The sequence below is a fragment of the Cicer arietinum genome, chromosome 7 (genome assembly GCF_000331145.2).
Source record: "Cicer arietinum cultivar CDC Frontier isolate Library 1 chromosome 7, Cicar.CDCFrontier_v2.0, whole genome shotgun sequence".
Taxonomy (NCBI): domain Eukaryota; kingdom Viridiplantae; phylum Streptophyta; class Magnoliopsida; order Fabales; family Fabaceae; genus Cicer; species Cicer arietinum.
The window spans coordinates 12,225,533-12,247,556 of record NC_021166.2 but is presented as its reverse complement, the minus strand read 5'-3'; positions in this window follow the sequence as shown (position 1 = coordinate 12,247,556).

Here is a 22,024-nt window from a genome sequence, read left to right as displayed (position 1 = left end):
AGAAAATTGAATTTTTAATACAGTAAGTTATGTCGTTTATGTGCCACCAGACTTAATGTCTACGTAAATGAGTTAAGAAAATAAGGCGGTGTCAATTTTGTAAATAGATGAAACACTTTATTAACCATTACATTATAAACCTTCTCTATTCCCTAATAATATTTGCAATTACATCCATGCCCCAACCAACTCACGTTACATCCATGCCCCAACCAACTCAGTTTCATGTTTCATTGTCGACCTTCTTCACATCCATCGTAGCCATTTAAGGTATGGTTGTTTAAGATATTGAATAATAAATTTATGAGTAATTTTTTTATAATTTTCTACTCTTGTATTGTTTATATATAACAATAATTTTGATAAAATGATTATGATTTCATTTAGACAATATCATATTATCTGAGGGAACCTATCCAACAAAATATATGTCAAATTCATTTTTTTTTTTAACGACGCTGTATCATTCTTTTGTACGACGGCATATAACATATTTTGTGGTTGTATTCATTTTTTATTGTGTTTTTTGTTTAGATATTTAATGACTCAAGATCATTTCACTCGGATCAAATTAAAAAAGTTCGCAAACGTTGTGTGGATTTTGTTTTGAAATTAATTGAAGAAAATGACGATGTTAATATATGTCTATTGAATATTGTTACATTATGATTTTGTAATTTTGTTAATGGACATCTAATTTTTTTTTTTTTATCTTGTCAAAATTAGTTAGAAATTGGACACATCTTCTCTCTACTATATATTTTTTTTTGTATCAACATGAGATATTGTATATTTTGGTTATTAGATGGTTATATAAAATTGTGATTCTAAGTACAAAACTCTTATTTGAAATTTAATACCAGTATGGATTAGGAGCATAAAAAGAAAATGAGAAATTTATTAAAAAAATAATTATGATTTTAACTATATCTATTAAGTGAGTTGATCAAAATATTCGACTTAAAAAGATAATGTGTTGTACTGAATTTATGATGTTTAAGTTGGTTAAGCTTAATTGACTTAATATGACGAAACTCTATTAAGTCGGTTCATGAAACGAGTTAAAAAACAACCTATTTTTTAAATCGTTTGTTGTTAACTCGGATACATAACCGACTTAAAATGTACATTTTAATCAACTTAAAAATACAAAATTATACTAGTGGTTGTAGTATTCTGGTTTATATTGACATAATAGCCTTGATCTATTACATATTTTAATTAATAATTTTAATATCGTCAACCTTACATGTCTGAATATATGAGTGATTCAAATATTTGAATTTTATATATTTGTAGGCTTGTAGCATATTTTCATTTTAAATTAATAACTTAAATGTTGTAAGAAATATATTTTATAGAACTCAAAAAAACATTTAGTCCAACGTATGACACCATTACTTATTTTCTTCGAAGTTAATGGCTCATCCAAAACTTTAATTTTGTTCACTAGTATAAAAAATATTATTAAAATTACGTATTTGATAATGTTTTTCGTACAATTGTAACTGCCAGGAATCTAAAATTCAGAAAATTGTCGTGTTTTTATGGGGTAGCCGGTAGGGGATCGACACATCATATACCTTCTAAAAATGACAATTACAATGCCAATGCCAACACCAGTCTCAATTGTATTTTTCACGTGGGTCGTGGGCTTTTTAGTTTTGGAGTTCAAACCAACGTGTATATTAGAAAATTTTACCCTGTACCCCCATTTTTATACTTGTACCCCATAATTTTTTGAAAATGTCAAGTATACCTTTAATGTTTTTTTTCAATTTTTTTTTACTGTTTTATTTTTTTGAGAATCAGAAAGAAAAAAAATTTCAGTACACATTTGATTTCCGGAAAACTTTTTTCAAGTTTTCCGGTACAGAAGGAAAGCTTTAAAAAAGATTTCTCATACAGAAGTGAAAAATTGTACTACCGGAAAACTCAATTGAAAAAATTTCCGGTACAGAAGTGTTTCCGGAAAACTTTCTAAGAAAGATTTCCGGTACGCACCATTTTTAGAAATAATAATATGCCATAAATATTTTATATACCATAAATAATTAATAATTAATACATCATAAATACACTATAAATAATTAATACATTGTAATAATTAATAATTAATATGTCATAATTAATAATTAATATACCATAAATCGTTGTTTGTCGAAAATGTTAAGTCTCAAGTTTCTCGGAACAAGTTTCTCTGAACAAGCTTCTGTACCGGAAAAGTTTAAAAAAGTTTTCCGAAAAAGTGTTCTGTACCGGAGAACTTAGAAAAATGTTTTTCGATAGTGTTATGTACCGGAAAACTTAAAAAAATGTTTTCCGGAAGAGTGTTCTGTACCGGAAAACTTAAACAAATGTTTTCTGGAAGATGCTTCTGTACCGGAGAACTTAAATCAAGTTTTTCGGAGTGTATATTGTGTACCGGAAAACCTGTATTCAAGTTTTCCGGAATTTTAGGGAAAAAAAAAAAAAAAAACCTTCCGTAAAACTTGAAATGGTAAATTTCTTGAAATTTTAGCATTTAAACAAGGGCAAAAATGTCATTTTATTCATGATTTGGGGGTATAGGTATAATTAAGGGGGTATGGGGTAAAATTTTCTGTATATTATTGTACCCATAATTGCATACAGGCTTTATTTAAAAGTTGGATTTTGTACCCTCAAATTAGACTTATACCCTTTTAAATATTAAAATTTAAATATGTCATTTTAATTTTCATTAAATTAATGATAAAAAAATTATTTCAAAATTTCACCCTTCATTAATTTCCTGTAAGTAATATTAAGTATTCGTAACACACGTTATAACTATTAGAAATTTCCTCTTTACAATTTATCGTGGTTTTATACTAAAAATTAACTATTTATAAAATTTTCGATAGTAAAAATTATTTACCGGAACTTTCCCCAACAAAATTTCTGGTACATTATTTATACTATCAAAAATTGTGAGCCTTGAAATTTTTTGTAGTTAATTTTATTTTTTGTGAGCCTTAAAACGTGTTACATCATTATTTTTTAGTTAAAAAATCAAAACAAATGACTAAAACAGTTCAATTTTAAAATAGAGGAATCAATTTTGTGAATTAATAAAAATAAGGAACTAAAATTACAAATTTAAAATTAAACCTAAATTATTTTTACGAATAAAATATATATTAATAACATATGATCAAAATGAAATGCATGGATAATGATAATAATAATAATAATAAATAATAATTTTTTATAAATATAATAAATACTTAAATTGATCATACTTTTGTATAATATTAGTTAGATGAATTCAAAAACACCGGACTATAACCAAAATTGCTTATGTATTTTTTGGATTCGAATCCTCTAAAGTGAGAAAATTAAGACTTATTATTTTAACAAATTCATAATTAATTATAATGTACATATAATATTTATCTTTAATTTATTATTTAAAAGTTAATTTTATTCACTTTTCTCTCTAAAATAAAATATTCACTTTTCGGTGTCATTTATTCATTTTAAAATTGAACTAGAAAAGGTCAAAATTGATAACGTGGGTTCATTTAATAAGTAATTTTAAAACTTTATTATTATTATTATTATTATTATTTTATATATATATATATATATATATAAAAGAGTACAACGTTTTTTGTTAGGAGGCCTAAAGGACTTTAGACATATGTATTTTTTTTAGTGCTAAAGCAAGAGCTTGGATAGTCTATGGCTGGGCAAGTTGGGCTGACGTGATTGTGCAAGTTTTAGTTATTTTAATTATGTTAAGATATAAGCAAATTAGGTCGCCTAATGTGTAGTGGAAAATCCTAATCATGGATGTCGAACCTATGACAACTAATGAGAATTTGAGAAAACAAGTAGTGTTTTGCTTATTCATAATTTTACTACTAATCTCGATGCTTTCTATTTTCTTGAGTTCAACATTCTAATCATCTAGAGTATAATATTATATATAGTATAATATAATATAATATGATATATATATATATATATATATATAATTAAATATAAGTAAAAGTAAATTATAAAATTTGATGTATTTTGTCTAAATTTTGAACTAAATACATCAATTTTATTTAATTATATTTTTGTTTATATTTGAGACAAATGTAGATGTAGTAGATCATAACAATCTTTCCTAGTATAAATATTTCCTAACTTTTATTTGATGTTTTTTTGTTTTATAATTAAAGCAATAAATAAGAAGCTAGCCAGCCATCCAAATTCGATAAAGCAAAAAGCAGGAAGATTTGGAACATAAAGTAAATAAATTATAAGGATATGATGGTAAACATATGTTGTGTATATATTTTAAGTATAATTATAATGGTTGGGAAAAGTTGTAGTAGGACCACAAAGTGTTACATCTAAATTTTAATTCAATAATGAGTTTTCCCCATTTAGAAGCTTTTGGAGTCATAAAGAAATTAAAGCTCTTTTTGCTTGTGGTACAACTACAAGAGTTTCAAACATTTAAGGAACTTGTATTTACACCACCTTCTTGCTTTGCCACAAATTCGATACCTACAATAGAAGAATAAATCAAAGCTTTCAAAGTTATATTAATGACATATATATGGACATTCATGTTCCCTCTCAACCACATGGCAAAGAGACAAAACATAACACCCATAAACAAATAGTCATAATCACTCACATAATTTTTCATGGAAGGAATTGAAGTAGCTAGCCTACTAGTGCCAATTTGGTGTTACCGTGGCATTTTTGTCATAAAAGCGAAGATTAGAATGATTTGTGTGTAACCAATGAGGTTGAGTCGAATAAAATGAATTAATTTTTTACAATACGATGAATCTATATTCAAATACATGTGAAAAAATATATACATTTAATGTTCAACGCTTAAATAAGATTATATTAAATAGAGAAAATCTATGAAAAAAAATTTAATTTGTGTACCTAAAAAAATTTTATTTGTGTGGATAATTGACCTCCAAACCAGCTTCCACTTCCTTGTCTAAATTTAATCCACAATTAGATTAGGCTACCACTTGGTTCTCTACATTTAATATCCAAAATCAGATTTGGTTCATGATTCACAAAATTTTACCAAATCATGTGTATAGACAAAGAATCAACACATTAACAATTATTTTTCTTCCAACTTTTCAGTTATTTTAATCCGCACTCAATTGCATCAATCAATATGAAATCTAAAATATTTACAAAAAAGCACAGTAAAATAATTATTTTAAAAGCTAGATATGTACAGTCTATGAGATTCAACTTTGTTTACTTGACACTTCAATCTTGAACTTTGTTAGTGTATTTCAAATAAATAACAACAAAAATTTACCTTTGTCCTCCCATTTTTATATACCTTTAATTTTTTTTACTAAATTCCAGTACACATTTTATTTTCGGAAAACTTGAAAATAATCAAATTTTTCAGTCCAGAAGTGAAAAATTGTACTACCGAAAAATTTTATTCGAAAGATTTCTGGTATAGAAGGTGTTTTTGGAAAAAAATTTCAAAAAGATTTCCGGTACACACAATTTTTTTTAATTATATTAGTTTTATAAATGCACCATAAATAATTAATACACCATTCAATAATTAATACACTATTAATAACTATAATAGTTAATAATTAATATCCCATAAATCGTTGTCCGAGAGATGCTCTCAGACGAATCATTTCCAAAATAGTTAATACACCATTCAATAATAGTTAATAATTAGATAAATCGTGGCTCGAGAGATGCTGTCAGACGAATCATTTTCAAAATAGGATCTATAAATTAAATAAATTAATTAAAATCAAATAAATTAAATAAATATTAATATAATAAAAAATTTAAAAAAATCAAGTTTTCCGGGGTGAAAATTGTGTACCGAAAAACTTCATAAAAGATTTCCGAAAATGATGTTTTGTACCACAAAATATTTTCAAGTTTTCCGGAGTAGAAGTTGTGTACCGAAAAACTTAAAAAAAAGATTTTTTGAATATTTTTTTTTACATTTGTTTCAGTTCCGAAAATATTAAAATAAAAAAAATATATATATATATATACAAAGATATTTTAATATTTTTCTTTACTATTTTGGAGTACGCGAATAAAGGAAGAGGTACATGGTAAAATTTTCAAATAACAAGATACTTACTTGCATGATGTCGTGGCGGTTCCTTCATACCCTTAAAAAAAGTGGCTGATTCAAGAACTTTTTGTAGTACAGGAAACTTTTTAATCTATAATATATTTATAAAAGAAAAGTATGTTAAACATTTACAAAATACGCAGTTTATGAAGTAAAACGTTGTAATAATAAGTAAAATGCTGTTTACTTTTAAAAATACGATGTATTTGATATCGTTGTGTGTGGTTAATAATATTAAAAGTGATTACAAATAAGAATAAATAATAAAGTTAGTACTTGTACTAAAAAAAAAATATTTGTTCCAATTTATTCTTTTTTATTTCGTATATAATTTTCTATATTTACTGTCTTAAAAATGTTATTTTCTGGATAATGGTTGCAAAAACAATTTTTTTTATGCAAATGAAATGAAATTATTACATATTTTCAAGAACTTCTTTTTTCCTTTATGGAAGTAAGATGACGTAGCATTGTATATACATCATTGATACTCACACATGTCTCTGACGTCTAAAAAAAACATGTCTTTGAAGTGAATTATTTTTTTATGTTTTTAATATGTTGGAAATATTGGCCCGTCAATGATGCTTTAGGCCCATGAAAGAATGAGAAGTAAATGAATTCATTTTTTGATTTGTTTTCTCAAAACTTTACAAAATATTTTCAATGTTGTTTCATTTTAACTTTTATTAACTAATAATAAAGTAGTCTTCTGACTTTGTAAGTGATAATATTTAGAAGTTAATTTGTTACATTAACTTTGTGAAAGACCTGCCACGACTCAAGATTACAAAAGAAGTGGGATGGAGTTGAGATAATTTTTTTAGAGGAAAGGGGGTTTAGACCTCAAGCAAAGTTAAGAAAAATTAAAATATCTCTTAGAGTGTCAACTCTATCAGCTAGTAAAACAAAAGAAATATAATCACGGAAAAAAAAAAATCATAAATCTAAAGTAAACTAGGTTGTGATAAACCAATATTGGCTAAAATATCTTTAACTTGATTTGTTTCTTTAAGAGTATTTGTAAGTAAAAGTATTTTGTTCGATTGAATTAAGAAAAGAAAATAAATTGTAATTTAATAAAATTGATTAAAAATAATTAAGACTTCGAGCCTCTTTTTTCACAATTTGACAACTGATTTCTCTATTTGTAACAATTTAATTTTCATAAATAAGTCAAATTAGCAAAATATATTAAATCCAAATTATTGGCTTAAAATGCTTTTCATAACAATAATCTTTAATTTCTTAAGTGATTATTTGTTCTTCAAATCTTTAACGGTCACTAATTAATTGTGAACTTATGATAAAATTTTATATTCCTATAACAAAGACGTTTCATGAACATTGCTTAATCTAGTTTCGATAAATAGAGTAAAAGCATGATTGTCTGGCGCATTAATTAATTATTCTACTTAAATTAATGGTTAAATTATATCTGATCCTTTAACTTAATTTCAGTAACGTTTTAGTCCTTTATCTTCTTTTTTTACCCGATTTAGTTCTTTATTCCTAAAAATATCAAATAAAGTATGAAAATATGAATTTATTTGAAGATTTGCATTACGAATTTGATGAAATTTGTATTAAATTGAAGAATATAATTAATTTTATGAGTTTTGATTGAATTTTTTTGTATAAAAAATAATAACATTGTTGTATAAAAAAGGATATCAATTAATTAATGCCCTTAAAACATCAATTAATTCCACAATTTATAATAACATCAATCAATTTATAATAAACGGAGTTAATCAATCAATTAATTAATATCCTTTTATTAATCAATTTATTATATCCTTTGATATCCTTTTATTATAAATTGATTGATGTTATCCTTTTATTAATTGATTAATTAATAATTGATTAATTGTTATCCTTTTACTCTATTTAGTACAATTTATACAAAAAAAAGGATATCATTAATACAATTTATAATTTGATTAACTCCTTTTAAACGTACGATTATTTACTATTTCTAGTCATTCTACAAACATCCAAACATAGAATATAATAATTAGCACACATGACATTTAGGATTTAAAAATGTTATCATTTAACTTCTACGCTTTAATGTGAGAACGCTGTTGAAGCTTACCGACAACCCTTTTGTATAAAAAATGCTATTAAGATTAAGCTAAATTACATACGTGGTCCCTTAACTTAATTTCAGGTAACGTTTTAGTCATTTATCTTTTTTTTTTTTCTCCCGATTTGGTCCTTTATTTTAATTTTAAGTGACAATTTCATATTTTATGTTTTAAAATTTCAACAATGTTATCCTTTTTTATACAAAAATTCAAAAAAAAATTCAACCAAAACTCATAAAATTAATTATATTCTTCAATATAATACAAATTTCATCAAATTCGTAACGCAAATCTTTAAATAAACTCATATTTTCATACTTTATTTGATATTGTTAGGAATAAATGACTAAATCAAGAAGAAAAAAAAAGATAAATGACTAAAACGTTAGTTAAGGAACCACAAGTGTAATTTAACCTAAAGATTATCATATTTCAACATTTTTATTTAATTTCACAGTATTGTTTAAACTTACAACAACACTAAGATAAAGAGTGCTTTTATAAGTAAAAGTAACATAATTATTTGTGTTATTTATCATAGAGAGAAAGAAAAAAAATTAAAATTTTCAATCTAGCTAGCTTTGTCTTTCCATACACTTGAATTGATAATGTTGGAGGTAGAGAAAGAAGTTCCATATTTTATTTGTGTATATCTCTTTTATTTCTTTTGAGCAATGGAAATGAAAGTAAGAAAAAAGTGTTTATATTTCATTTCAAATCCTTTTCGAAACAACTATATTTCATTTCAATTAACACCATGACAACAAATTTCCATTTTAATCGGTCGATCATACAATTTGATTCAAATATGTTTTATTAAATTTGTTTGTCGACATGCGTAACAGAAGATATATGTTCCATATCAAAACAACACTTGGTTTATTTATCCTTACATTACCTGTAAGATTTAGGATTGAATTTTTTTAATGAACAATCATCAATCATATAAATTAATTTTTTTATATATAAAAATAAAACATATAAATCCGTTATATATTGAATTAAAATCTCACGTACGTACTATATATATAAATTATAACGTCCGTAGTTGTCAGCAGTCACTTAGTAGATTTTGTTTATCAAGCAGACAGTTAGATGTTCCTAGCTAGTTAACATATATATACTACGATTTAATTTTTATATATATTGTTAATATAAAATGTTTAAAACCGATAAATGATTAAAAAGATTTTTAATATAATAATTTTTAAAAGTCTAACCTATAAAAATTAAACTCTGAAAAAACGAATATATTTTTCTTCTTGACCTAAAAAATGAATATGACGTTTTTGATAGATGTTGAAAAGAAAAGAAAGTGAAAAGAAGTGTGATTAATAATAATATTATACAAAGTGACCTAACCGAAAAGATAGATGGTGGGCACTCCCACGTCCATTTTCCAGTGGCTGTGATTTATGTCTTCCACTAAGAGCTATAGTTCATTATCAAAATTGATTCAATATTTTCTTTCATGATTCATATATTACATATTACGTGGTCGATGTACCCATGAAAGACAACTATATGATACTTTCTTTTTCGTTATGAAAATATATGGGAAAATGCTGATGCCATAATTTAAGATACGAAAAAGCTCCCAACCTTCTAGCACATAATTGTGTGGCTCTATCCAACTTTTCATCAAAAGTGGCTCAAATTTTGTTTGCTTGTTATGAGGTTGAATTTGGACCTTTATTATATTATATTATTATAAAAAATAAAAAGGATTTAAAGAATTTATCTAAACTATTTAGAATCATCTAAAATTATCCTCAATATATTTTTTAATTTAATTTTTTTAAATTCTTTTTCCTCATTTTTTCTCTCTTAAAAGTTCTCCCTCCTAAACTCTTAAATTATATTAAACTTATATCAAAAGACTCAATTGTTTTGTAATACTCTCTCTATCCTATTTAATTATATCATTTGATCATTTCATACATATTAAAATATATATAAACAAAAGAAAGAATATTATTTTTACTAAATTATTATTGTTAAGTATTTGTGTACTATATCAATGTCATAAAAGTATAGTAAAAAATATGACATTAAAATTTATGCAAATAATATTAATTAAATAGTTCAATTAAAAAGAGTGCATTAGGAATGAAAAAGATAATTTATTTTGAAATAATTTTTTTTACAAATGGATTAGTTATTGTAGAACATATATAGTATATATTTAAATACAAGTCTTATCTTTACTCTAATGAACCAACTCGTTGCAGTTATGCAATTGACAAATTCAAGGTGTCTGAACAAGATTAGATGGTCTAGATTTTAAATCTTTTATTAAACAAAAAAAAATGCTATTAAGATTTAAATAATTTGATCAAGATCGTACAACTCTAAAGTAGTGATTGTAGCTGACTGCATCCACCCAACCACACTCAATCCATATTCCAACTACTATGCAAAATGAGATATAAATGGTAAATATAAATACATATTCATTGACTTCAGGAGTAAGTTGAAGATAAGATACTCTACTTAATGACTTAATATAAATAGTAAATTTATCTAATTCAACCGTTGATTATTGACATAATATATTAATGACTAAATACAAAAAAAAATTATAAATATTTGAATTAGTAGCTATGCGTTGACCATATAAAATTATTTAATGAAATATCAAATAGTTGTAAAATTTTATTAAAAAAATGTAGAGTTAATCTACTCAATATGAACTTTTAATTTAATGGTTGAATTAACGAAAATCATCATTGATATTGAATTATTAAATGGAGTAACTCATCGCAGAGTTACTTCTAGAATCAATTTTAATGTAATGTACTATCTTTTTTTTCCAATTAAATTGTAATGTACTATCTTTTTTTTTTTTTTACTTAAATGAAATTCATTCATTTAAATTGATAGAAATTACATTAATCGAGAACATTATAATTTAAAATTGATAAAATCGAAAAAGATGAATCTCTCAACAAACTCACAAGATTGAAGTTAATAACGTAAAACAACAAAATGTCAACAAATGTGACAAAGTCTACATTTTTTTTTGAAGTGTCTGGAATACTCTGTATCTGAAGCTGTAACGTTGATGACGTTAAAATCATGATTGAATTTGTACTTTATCGAAGCTGAACTCAATCAAAGAATACCGCAACAGGACGAGAAAAAGAAATTTCGTACCAATACAACGACGAACAAAGACAACAAAAAAAAAAAAAGAACATAAGAGGGGAGAAGAGAATAAAAGAGATGGTTAGGTTAAAAATTCAGTTGTACTATCTTATTTATGTTATATGCAATACTTTTAATTTAACATATTTTATTTTATATTTAAGATGATAATAAATACACTGATATTTGATAATTAAAAAAAATACAATAAAAGTACTGTTTTCTTAATGCATATGAGATTGTCAAATTGATAAATAGAGACATAAGAAATATTGTATTATTGTTCAAAGTGAAAATCATATAGATGGCATGGTAGACCTAGACGAGTCAAATTGTATATAAAAACGTGTAAAGGTTAAGTTACTGTTTGCACTGTTTGTTGCCATAATTAATTGAAGCCAAGTTGGTAAGAGCATTTCTGGTGGTTTGTATTTGAAGTTCTGAAGTTTTCTTGATTTGTAATTGGATACTCGGGCATAATTAAAGATAAGAAGAGACAAGTCTCACTTTGTATATACCACAAAAATAAAGAGGAGATGAACCAGACAATCTAGAAAAATATATCTATTTGGTGGATACTAGCATGACGTAATTGAACAAATAATTAATCTTTTGCATAATTTACCATATGAACAAAAAAGTTTCGACTCTCCTAATATATCAATTAGTTCAGTAATCTTTTTAATCATACTGCAGTGGCTAAGAAGAAGTAGTGGCCACCATATTAATTAGGTGTTTACTAGCCATCCAATAATTTGTCTATGATGTTATAATATAGACCATATTAGGTATCACATAAAAATAAATAAAAAACTTAAATTTGAATCTAGTATATATATATATATATATATATATATATATATATATATAAAGTATTAAAAACGTGTTTTCAGTACTTCTCATATGTATTGTGTGTTCTTCGCACTATCTTTTATTGTATTTCCAGCTATATTGCTCATTTTAAATAAATATATTCAAATCATAATATTATTTATAAAAAAGTTTTTTAGCCACTTGAACCAACCAGATTGGTATTATCTAATTTGTTGGGTTTTGGGCTCCCTTCCTATGTGGAGAAAGGCCTAATATGTGCAAGTCCATGTGTCTCACTTATCCAAGTGGAGAGAGGTCAGATTAGTGGGTGTGAAAGAGCTGAATTCAGAGAGAGAGGCAAAGAGAAAAGTGAGAGAGGAAGAGCAAACCCTATTTTCGCATAAAACAGAGCAGCTGCACTAAATTCGCGATTTCTCCTTCGTTCACCGTCAGATCGGGCTGAAATTTGGACAGCAGGTTCGTGATTCGTGGTACTTCATTCTGACCGTTTGGATCGTCGATCAGAGGTCTGAGGTGGGAGAAATTGGACCCGGACAGCAGCAGTTTTTCTGGTTTTTTGCTGAACTTTTTTTCTCAATTTCATGTTTGTTTTCTCATTGTGTTGGCTGATTGTTGTGCTAGTTACCTTGCTGTTTTTGGCTGGTTACTGAGCACGAATTTGTGCCATATTAGAAACTCTTTGTACCCATATTTTGATCATAGTGGAGCTTTATTACTGGCTTTGTTCCGTGGTTGTTTACTTCTCACATTGAGAAGGTTTTTCCACGTTAAAAAATTATTGTGTCATTTGTGATGGTGATTTTAGTTGTTGTGATTATTTGTTGATTGCTCCTCACAGATTCTTGCAAGTTTGGGAAATTGATTATCCGCTGCATATTGCTCTGTTAGAGTTGTTATTATATTTGTTGTTGAATTTCCCATCAGAGTGGCATCAGAGCTCTTTGGTTAAGGGGCTGTTTGACTTGTTTGAATGATGGAGGCAAATACAAATAGAATGATTTGTTTGAATGGCACTAATTATCACTTATGGAAGGGAAAAATGAAGGATCTGTTATTTGTGAAGAATTTGCATCTTCCTGTGTTTGCTACTGAGAAGCCAGAATCCAAGACTGATGAGGATTGGAGCTTTGAACATCAGCAGGTCTGTGGTTTTATTCGGCAATATGTAGAAGACAATGTTTATAATCACATTGCTAATGAGGAACATGCAAGATCCTTGTGGAAGAAGATTGAATCTTTGTATGCTTCTAAATCAGGGAATAATAAGTTGTATTTGTTGAACTCCTTGATGAATTTGAGGTACAAGGAGGGGACTTCTATTTCAGATCATTTAAATGATTTTCAAGGGCTCCTAGATCAATTGTCAGGTATGGGTATCAAATTTGATGATGAAGTGTTGGGACTATGGCTACTGAATACTCTACCAGATTCTTGGGAAACTTTTCGGGTTTCAATTACAAACTCAGCTTCTGATGGTGTTGTCTCTTTGCAAAGTGTAAAGGGAAGTGTTCTTAATGAGGAGATGAGAAGGAAGGCACAAGGTACTTCATCTCATTCCGAGGTACTTGTCACTGAGAACAGGGGCCGAAGTCAAAGAAAGGAACCGAAAGGGAATAGACAGAATAACAGAAGTGCGAGTAGAGAGAACAACAGAAGTAAGTCCAAGTCCAGACACAAGAATGTGGAGTGCAATTATTGTCACAAAATGGGGCACATACAGAGGAACTGTTTCATATGGAAAAGGGAGAGCAAAAACAATAACAGTAAGCAGAGAGATAAGAATCATGATGATGATGACCGTGTTACTACTGCTACTTGTGATGATCTGATTATTCTCCGTGACTATGACTCAGTCAATCTTGTATCAGATGAGAGCATGTGGATTATTGATAGTGGTGCTACACTGCATGTTACACCAAGGAAGGAGTTCTTCACATCTTACACTTCTGGTGACTTTGGAGTGTTGAAGATGGGTAATGATGGTGTGTCCAAGGTAGTTGGTATTGGTGATGTTTGTTTGCAGACCAACATGGGAGTGCAGTTGTTGCTTAGAGGAGTCAAACATGCTCCAGATGTTCGCTTTAATTTGATCTCTGTGCAGATGCTTGATGATGGTGGTTATGATAATCACTTTGGTTCAGGAAAATGGAAACTCACCAGAGGTAACTTAGTTGTGGCCAGAGGGGAGAAAATTAATAAACTGTATTGGACTAAAGCATTGGTTGCTAAAGACAGTGTGAATGCCATGGATATGGAGGCTTCTTTGTGGCACCGCAGGCTTAGTCATATCAGTGAAAAGGGGCTGAATTGTTTAGCTAAAAAGGATGTACTTCCGGGATTAAAGAGTGCAGAGTTGGAGAAATGTTCTCATTGCATGGCTGGTAAGCAGACTAGAGTATCCTTCAAGAAACATCCTTCCTCAAGGAAGTCAGAGTTGCTTGAATTGGTGCATTCTGATGTTTGTGGCCCGTTGAAGGTAAAGTCAATTAGTGGTGCACTTTACTTTGTTACTTTTATTGATGATTGTTCCAGAAAGCTTTGGGTCTATGCTTTGAAGACAAAAGACCAAGTTCTGGAGAAATTCAAAGAGTTCCATGTTATGGTGGAGAGACAGTCAGGCAAGAAGTTGAAATGCATTCGTACTGACAATGGTGGTGAGTATTGTGGACCATTTGATGTTTATTGCAAGCAGCACGGTATCAGACATGAAAAGACTCCTCCTAAAACCCCTCAGCTGAATGGTTTAGCAGAGAGAATGAACAGGACATTGATTGAAAGAGTTAGGTGTATGCTTTCTGAAGCAAAGTTGCCTAAGCATTTCTGGGGTGAAGCATTGTACATGGCAGTGCATGTTATTAATCTGAGTCCTGCAGGTGCTTTGAATGCTGAGGTGCCAGACAAGATTTGGTTTGGCAAGAATGTCAGGTATGATCATTTGCGTGTCTTCGGTTGCAAAGCATATGTGCATGTTCCAAAGGATGAGAGATCCAAGTTGGATGGGAAGACAAGACAGTGCATCTTTATCGGTTATGGTCAGGATGAATTTGGCTACAAGCTGTTTGATCCAGTTGAGAAGAAAGCTGTTAGAAGCCGTGATGTGAAGTTCATGGAAGACCAAACCATTGAAGACATTGATAAGATGGAGAAGACTACACCTGAGATTGATAATGGTTTGTCTGATGTTGATCCAGTTCGGATGCCTACACATGATCTGGATACTGCTGAAAATAATGTTCAGAATGATGAGCAACATGGTGATGTTGGTGATCAGCAGCTTGGAGATGATTTTGATGTTCCTAATGATGATGCTGAAGAAGAACATGAGATGTCACAAGATGAGGATCTTGGTGATGCTCCTGAACCACCTCAAGCTCAAGTTTGGAGGTCTACTAGGCAGAGGAAACCATCCACCAGGTATCCTTCTGATGACTATGTTACCTTGACTGATGGAGGCGAACCTGAATGTTATGATGAAGCCATGGAGAGTGATGAAAAGAAGAAGTGGTTGGATGCTATGCAAGATGAAATGAAGTCTTTGCATGATAATCACACTTTTGATTTGGTGAAACTACCTAAGGGAAAGAAGGCTTTGGAAAACAGGTGGATCTTCAGAGTGAAGCAAGAAAGCAATTCTACATCTCCAAGATATAAAGCTAGATTAGTTGTGAGAGGTTTCAGACAGAGAAAGGGTGTTGATTTCAATGAGATTTTTTCTCCTGTGGTGAAGATGTCATCCATTAGAACTGTGTTGAGTTTGGCTGCTACTCTTGATTTGGAGGTAGAGCAAATGGATGTAAAAACTGCTTTCCTTCATGGTGATTTGGAGGAAGAGATTTACATGAAGCAACCTGATGGTTTTCTTGTTAAAGGCAAAGAAGACTATGTGTGTAGGCTCAGAAAGAGTCTATATGGTTTGAAGCAGGCCCCGCGTCAGTGGTACAAGAAGTTTGAGTCAGTTATGTGTGAGCAAGGCTACAGGAAGACTACTTCTGATCACTGTGTCTTTGTTAAAAAGTTTGCTGATGATGATTTCATTATCTTGTTATTGTATGTTGATGACATGCTTATTGTTGGGAAAAATATTTCCATGATTAACAGGTTGAAGAAGCAATTGGGCGAGTCATTTGCCATGAAAGACATGGGAGCTGCTAAGCAGATTCTTGGTATAAGAATCATGCGTGACAGGAACAAGAGAAACTTTGGCTGTCACAAGAACACTATGTTGAAAGACTGTTACAGAGGTTCCAGATGGAATATGCTAAGGCTGTAAGTACTCCTCTTGCTACTCATTTTAAATTGAGTACTAGTCAGAGTCCTACCAATGAAGCTGAAAAATCAGATATGCAACGAGTTCCTTATGCATCTGCTGTGGGTAGTTTAATGTATGCAATGGTGTGTACAAGGCCTGATATTGCACATGCTGTTGGTACAGTTAGTAGATTTCTGTCTAATCCAGGTAGAGAGCATTGGAATGCTGTGAAATGGATTTTGAGGTATCTTCGTGGTACTACCAGTTTGAGGCTTTGTTTTGGAGGTGATAAGCCTACTCTTGTGGGATATACTGATTCTGATATGGCTGGAGACATTGATTCCAGAAAGTCTACTTCAGGCTACTTGATTAAGCTTGCAGGGGGAGCTGTGGCATGGCAATCCAGATTGCAGAGGTGTGTTGCATTGTCCACTACTGAGGCAGAGTTCATTGCCATTACAGAAGCATGCAAGGAATTGTTATGGTTGAGGAAATTCTTGCAGGAGCTTGGTTTTGTTCAAGATAAGTATTTGCTATTTTGTGATAGTCAAAGTGCAATTCATCTTGGTAAGAACTCAACCTTTCATTCTAGGTCCAAGCACATTGATGTTAGGTATCATTGGATACGTGATGTTTTGGATGCTGGGTTGTTGGAATTGGCCAAGGTTCATACAGATGATAATGGTGCTGATATGATGACCAAGGCATTACCGAGAAGCAAGTTTGAAACTTGTTGTGAGATCGTCGGTTTGGCGGTCACCTCCACATAGTTGTGAGGGGGAGATATGTTGGGTTTTGGGCTCCCTTCCTATGTGGAGAAAGGCCCAATATGTGCAAGTCCATGTGTCTCACTTATCCAAGTGGAGAGAGGTCAGATTAGTGGGTGTGAAAGAGCTGAATTCAGAGAGAGAGGCAAAGAGAAAAGTGAGAGAGGAAGAGCAAACCCTATTTTCGCATAAAACAGAGCAGCTGCACTAAATTCGCGATTTCTCCTTCGTTCACCGTCGGATCGGGCTGAAATTTGGACAGCAGGTTCGTGACTCGTGGTACTTCATTCTGACCGTTTGGATCGTCGATCAGAGGTCTGAGGTGGGAGAAATTGGACTCGGACAGCAGCAGTTTTTCTGGTTTTTTTGCTGAACTTTTTTTCTCAATTTCATGTTTGTTTTCTCATTGTGTTGGCTGATTGTTGTGCTAGTTACCTTGCTGTTTTTGGCTGGTTACTGAGCACGAATTTGTGCCATATTAGAAACTCTTTGTACCCATATTTTGATCATAGTGGAGCTTTATTACTGGCTTGGTCCCGTGGTTGTTTACTTCTCACATTGAGAAGGTTTTTCCATGTTAAAAAATTATTGTGTCATTTGTGATGGTGATTTTAGTTGCTGTGATTATTTGTTGATTGCTCCTCACAGATTCTTGCAAGTTTGGGAAATTGATTATCCGCTGCATATTGCTCTGTTAGAGTTGTTATTATATTTGTTGTTGAATTTCCCATCATAATTGTTGTCATTATTCATTGTATATTTTGAACAAAATGATATTGATATATAAAATACAATTACATATGTACATTTGAATTGTCATGAAATGGATTCACGCACACTCCAAAATTATATAGTAATTAGAGATAGATCTCGTACAAAGAATAAGATGTCTTTCATGCAGCGAAGCACGACAGTTATAATTCTTTAGAGCATAAAACATTTGTCAGTGATTGTGAAGTAAAAATGAATTACATGCATCTTCCTCCTAAGAGCATAAATTCTTTTATAGTAATGTCATTTAAAAAATCTAGCGTTAATTCAATATTAGAATTGCAAATTTTTCCATAATGATGGGCCTTAGCTTAGTCCATACCATATAATTTTTTATATTTTATTAATCCCTCTATCCACCCAGACTAAAAAAACATCAATTAATTCTTTGTAAAAGAAGTAATACAATTTTTGAAATAAAAAGAAAGATGACATCATTGAAGTATCTTTGCATAAATAAAAGCATAATTTATTTATTATTTTAGTTAACAACATAACAAGATCCCATCAAAGGTTGCAAACCTATAACCCCAAAAATTAGCTATAAGTATACCAATTATGCATAGAGTAAAATGTGGCACAGTTAATTTTACGAAATTCAACAGGGAGTGTCTAATCCCTTTTTTTTTCTTTTTTATAGCAATATAATAGCTAATACTACTACTACTACAAATATGAGCAAGTGATGATGATAAGTGAATCCAAAGATAGAAACATGAACAGTAAAATGTTTGACTTGTCCTATGATAAAGGACAAACAGAAGAGCCACGAAAAACACAACCAATGAATGTGTACAAGTGTGCCTATCAACATGAACAAAAAAAACAGGTCATTGTCTACCTTAACCTTCCTCACAAATACCTTATGTAAGATTGCCATGTAAAATGGATATCCTTATAAAAATTTGGTCACGATGTTGATGTTTATTAAAAATTGGGTAGTGGTGGGATATGACAATTGAAATAGACTTTGGAATAAATTTGTGTAGAGAAAAGAACAAATCATCTCAGATGATGTTTGTTTAGTGCTCTAGTGCGTAACAAAATTCATATTAATCTGCTTTATGGTGCTTGTTGCTGTTGATAAGTCAGTTACATTGGTGTAATACGAGCAATTCCATTTCATACCCAAATTTGGTCAGTGTTACTAACTTCTTAATTATGCATAATGGAAAATTGGAAATTTTGCATATTTCAAATCCAATCTAATAACTTCACATCATTGTTACCACATGAGCTATCTAGAGAGCACCAAGAGCAGAAGTTTTCAATAAAACTTTCAATTTGGGCTATAAGATAATGGTTTTTAATGTTGTCGAAACTGCTATGCAGTTGCAATTGATGTTGCATATGTCTCTAATTCTCTGCAACATTAAAGATCATGAGATTCTTTATTTAAAATTAATAATGAACTTCTTTATTAAGTCGAATCATGTTTTTGATATCACTAATTGTTAAGAAATTAAGGAAAAAACTTAGACTAACAAAATCTTATAAAAATGAGTATGGATTATCTTTTAGTGATTCATGTTACGAGTCTCACATTTAATCACATTTAATAAAATATAGTCTGAAAATATATTTATAAGTGAAAACAGTTTTCATCTTACAAACTGATTTTATAGAAGTCGATCTCAGTTCTTTCATATTCCACACATTTGAAATTGGCATCACCTTTAAAAAGCATATATGTTGTAAAATGTAATGGCAATATTGAATAGTCGTTTGCTAATATTGACTAGTTATTCCCACATTACTTTAATTTAATTTTTCTTTTCTTTATGGCTTTCCAACATTGCAATCATGCTTTTGTCACGACCTTCCTTGCATTACACCCCACATAATTTGTGATAATGGTAATCTTGCTTTATCACCTCGTTTTTCTCTGTATCATTTTCCATCTCTGCAAAATGGGGATATTGGAATTTGTTTGGTCGTGTGTGCATAACAGTTGTACTCCTTATTTTTTTTACTTTCTAATTTTAACTTGTTATGGAAAATGCTTTCTGAGTTAGACATGGGAGATTTCCTTTCAAAGACGTGAATCTAATCTGTCTCTAGTACAAATTCAATTACCAATATAACACAACCAAGTTAAAAGGTGTGTGTGCCTTAAATTTGGCTAAATTAAGCTGAATTCGACTTTACCTAGCTAAGATTATTTGTTTCCATATGTTACTTTCAAAGGATTAAAATTAGGATCAATTTGCCAAATACATTATTTTTTTCAATTTTTTTTTATTAGGGAGGTTGATAAGAAATGGTCGTATCTCATGTAAATTATGTCACCAAACTCCATCAATATTAATCGTTTTCGGTCATCACCAAAGTTCTACACCAAATGAAAGTTTAAGCTCAAATACTCTCGATTAATTTGTTATTAAATTCATTAATCAATTTAGTTTGATAAGTTGATTACATTGTTTATACTAGTAGAAAATATTGTTCACTTTAAATTTAGGAGATATGAGATTGTCTCAGAGAACCACCCCCATCAAGTGTATTAAGGAAAGAATTATATACCTCAAAAATAAATAAATGAGTTAAATAAGTTTTTACTTCTTATAAAAAAAAATTATTTTGTTTTTAGTCCCTATACAAAATTTCATTAATTTTTAGTCATCTAAAAATTTTCATTTTCATGTTTGATCCCTTAATTTAAATCAATTATTATATATTCAATAATTTTTTGCAGTAATGTTTAGGACATTATAAAAAAAAAGTCCTATAAAATTTTATAATTTTTTAACAAATGATAAATTAAATATGAATATTTAAACATTAGAAGATTAAAAATTCATATTTAATTTATGATTTGTTAAAAAATATAAACTATTGCAAGAAAGTTATTAAGAATGTTTTAAACTTTATTGCAAAAACTTATTCAAAAATTTAAAACATACACAAAAATTGATTTAAAATTGGAGATCAAAAATAAAAATGAAAATTTTAAAAGACTAAAAGTGGACGATATATTTTATAAGGACTATATATAAAATAGGGTAATATAGAGACTAAAAACTTATTTAACTCTAAATAAATTAAATAAGAAAGAAGTTTAAGATCTTAGATAAATGTTTGTTTATAGTATTATTAAATAATAAATTTATTTAATGTTAGTTTTGTTGGTAAGTGTAATACTCATTTTTTTGGTTTAAATCTATGCAATTAAATTAAATGTAATTTTTTTCAATATTAAAATGTATTTTTTTTACCAAATTATAGATGTTTTAAGGGTATAAATAAAATAGTTTTGTTTTCTATTTTTACATATAAAAATTTATAGATGGCGTGCATATTAGACTTTATTATAAATAAATATGTGAAAGTAATAATTTTGTAATTTGTAAGGCTATTAACTCTTAGAAAAAAATACATGTGTGATTATCTATCTTATTTAGTTATAACATATTTGCACTTTAAGTTCATTTTTCTTATAAAAAAAAATGGTGTGGTTTAAAATACGTCGACGTGGTAGATCACGTAAAATAAAAATAACGGTGATACTAGCATTACTTTTATAAATAACAATTTTGTTTCTTAACTTAATTAAAACAAATGATTTATTCTTTTAACATTTTTATTTTATTTGATCGTTTATTTTTAAAATAATAAGACCCTTATAATTTTCTTACAAAATCTATTAAAAACAAATATCAAAATAGGATTCGAGCTATATAAAAACCCAGAAAAAAAAAATCTTCTCTATCAAATCCTCCAATAAAAAGATACTTTTTTTAAAACCTCTAAAATACACATTTTGAAAGCAAAAAAATACTCAAATATTGCTTAGTTAAATCCATTACACGTTTAAAGAAACATATTCAGTTTCTTAATATCATGGCTAGAATCCACAGTATCGTAGCTCAAATAAAAGCTTCATTTTGTACCGGGGTTCTTCTAAAATCCAAAGTAGATGGACAAATTGATGGATTTTATCTATATATATATATATATATATATCATATTTTATCTTTAAAAATTATATAAAAAGGTTTTTATATATATAGATATATTTTATCATATCTTACTTCTTGTACTTTTG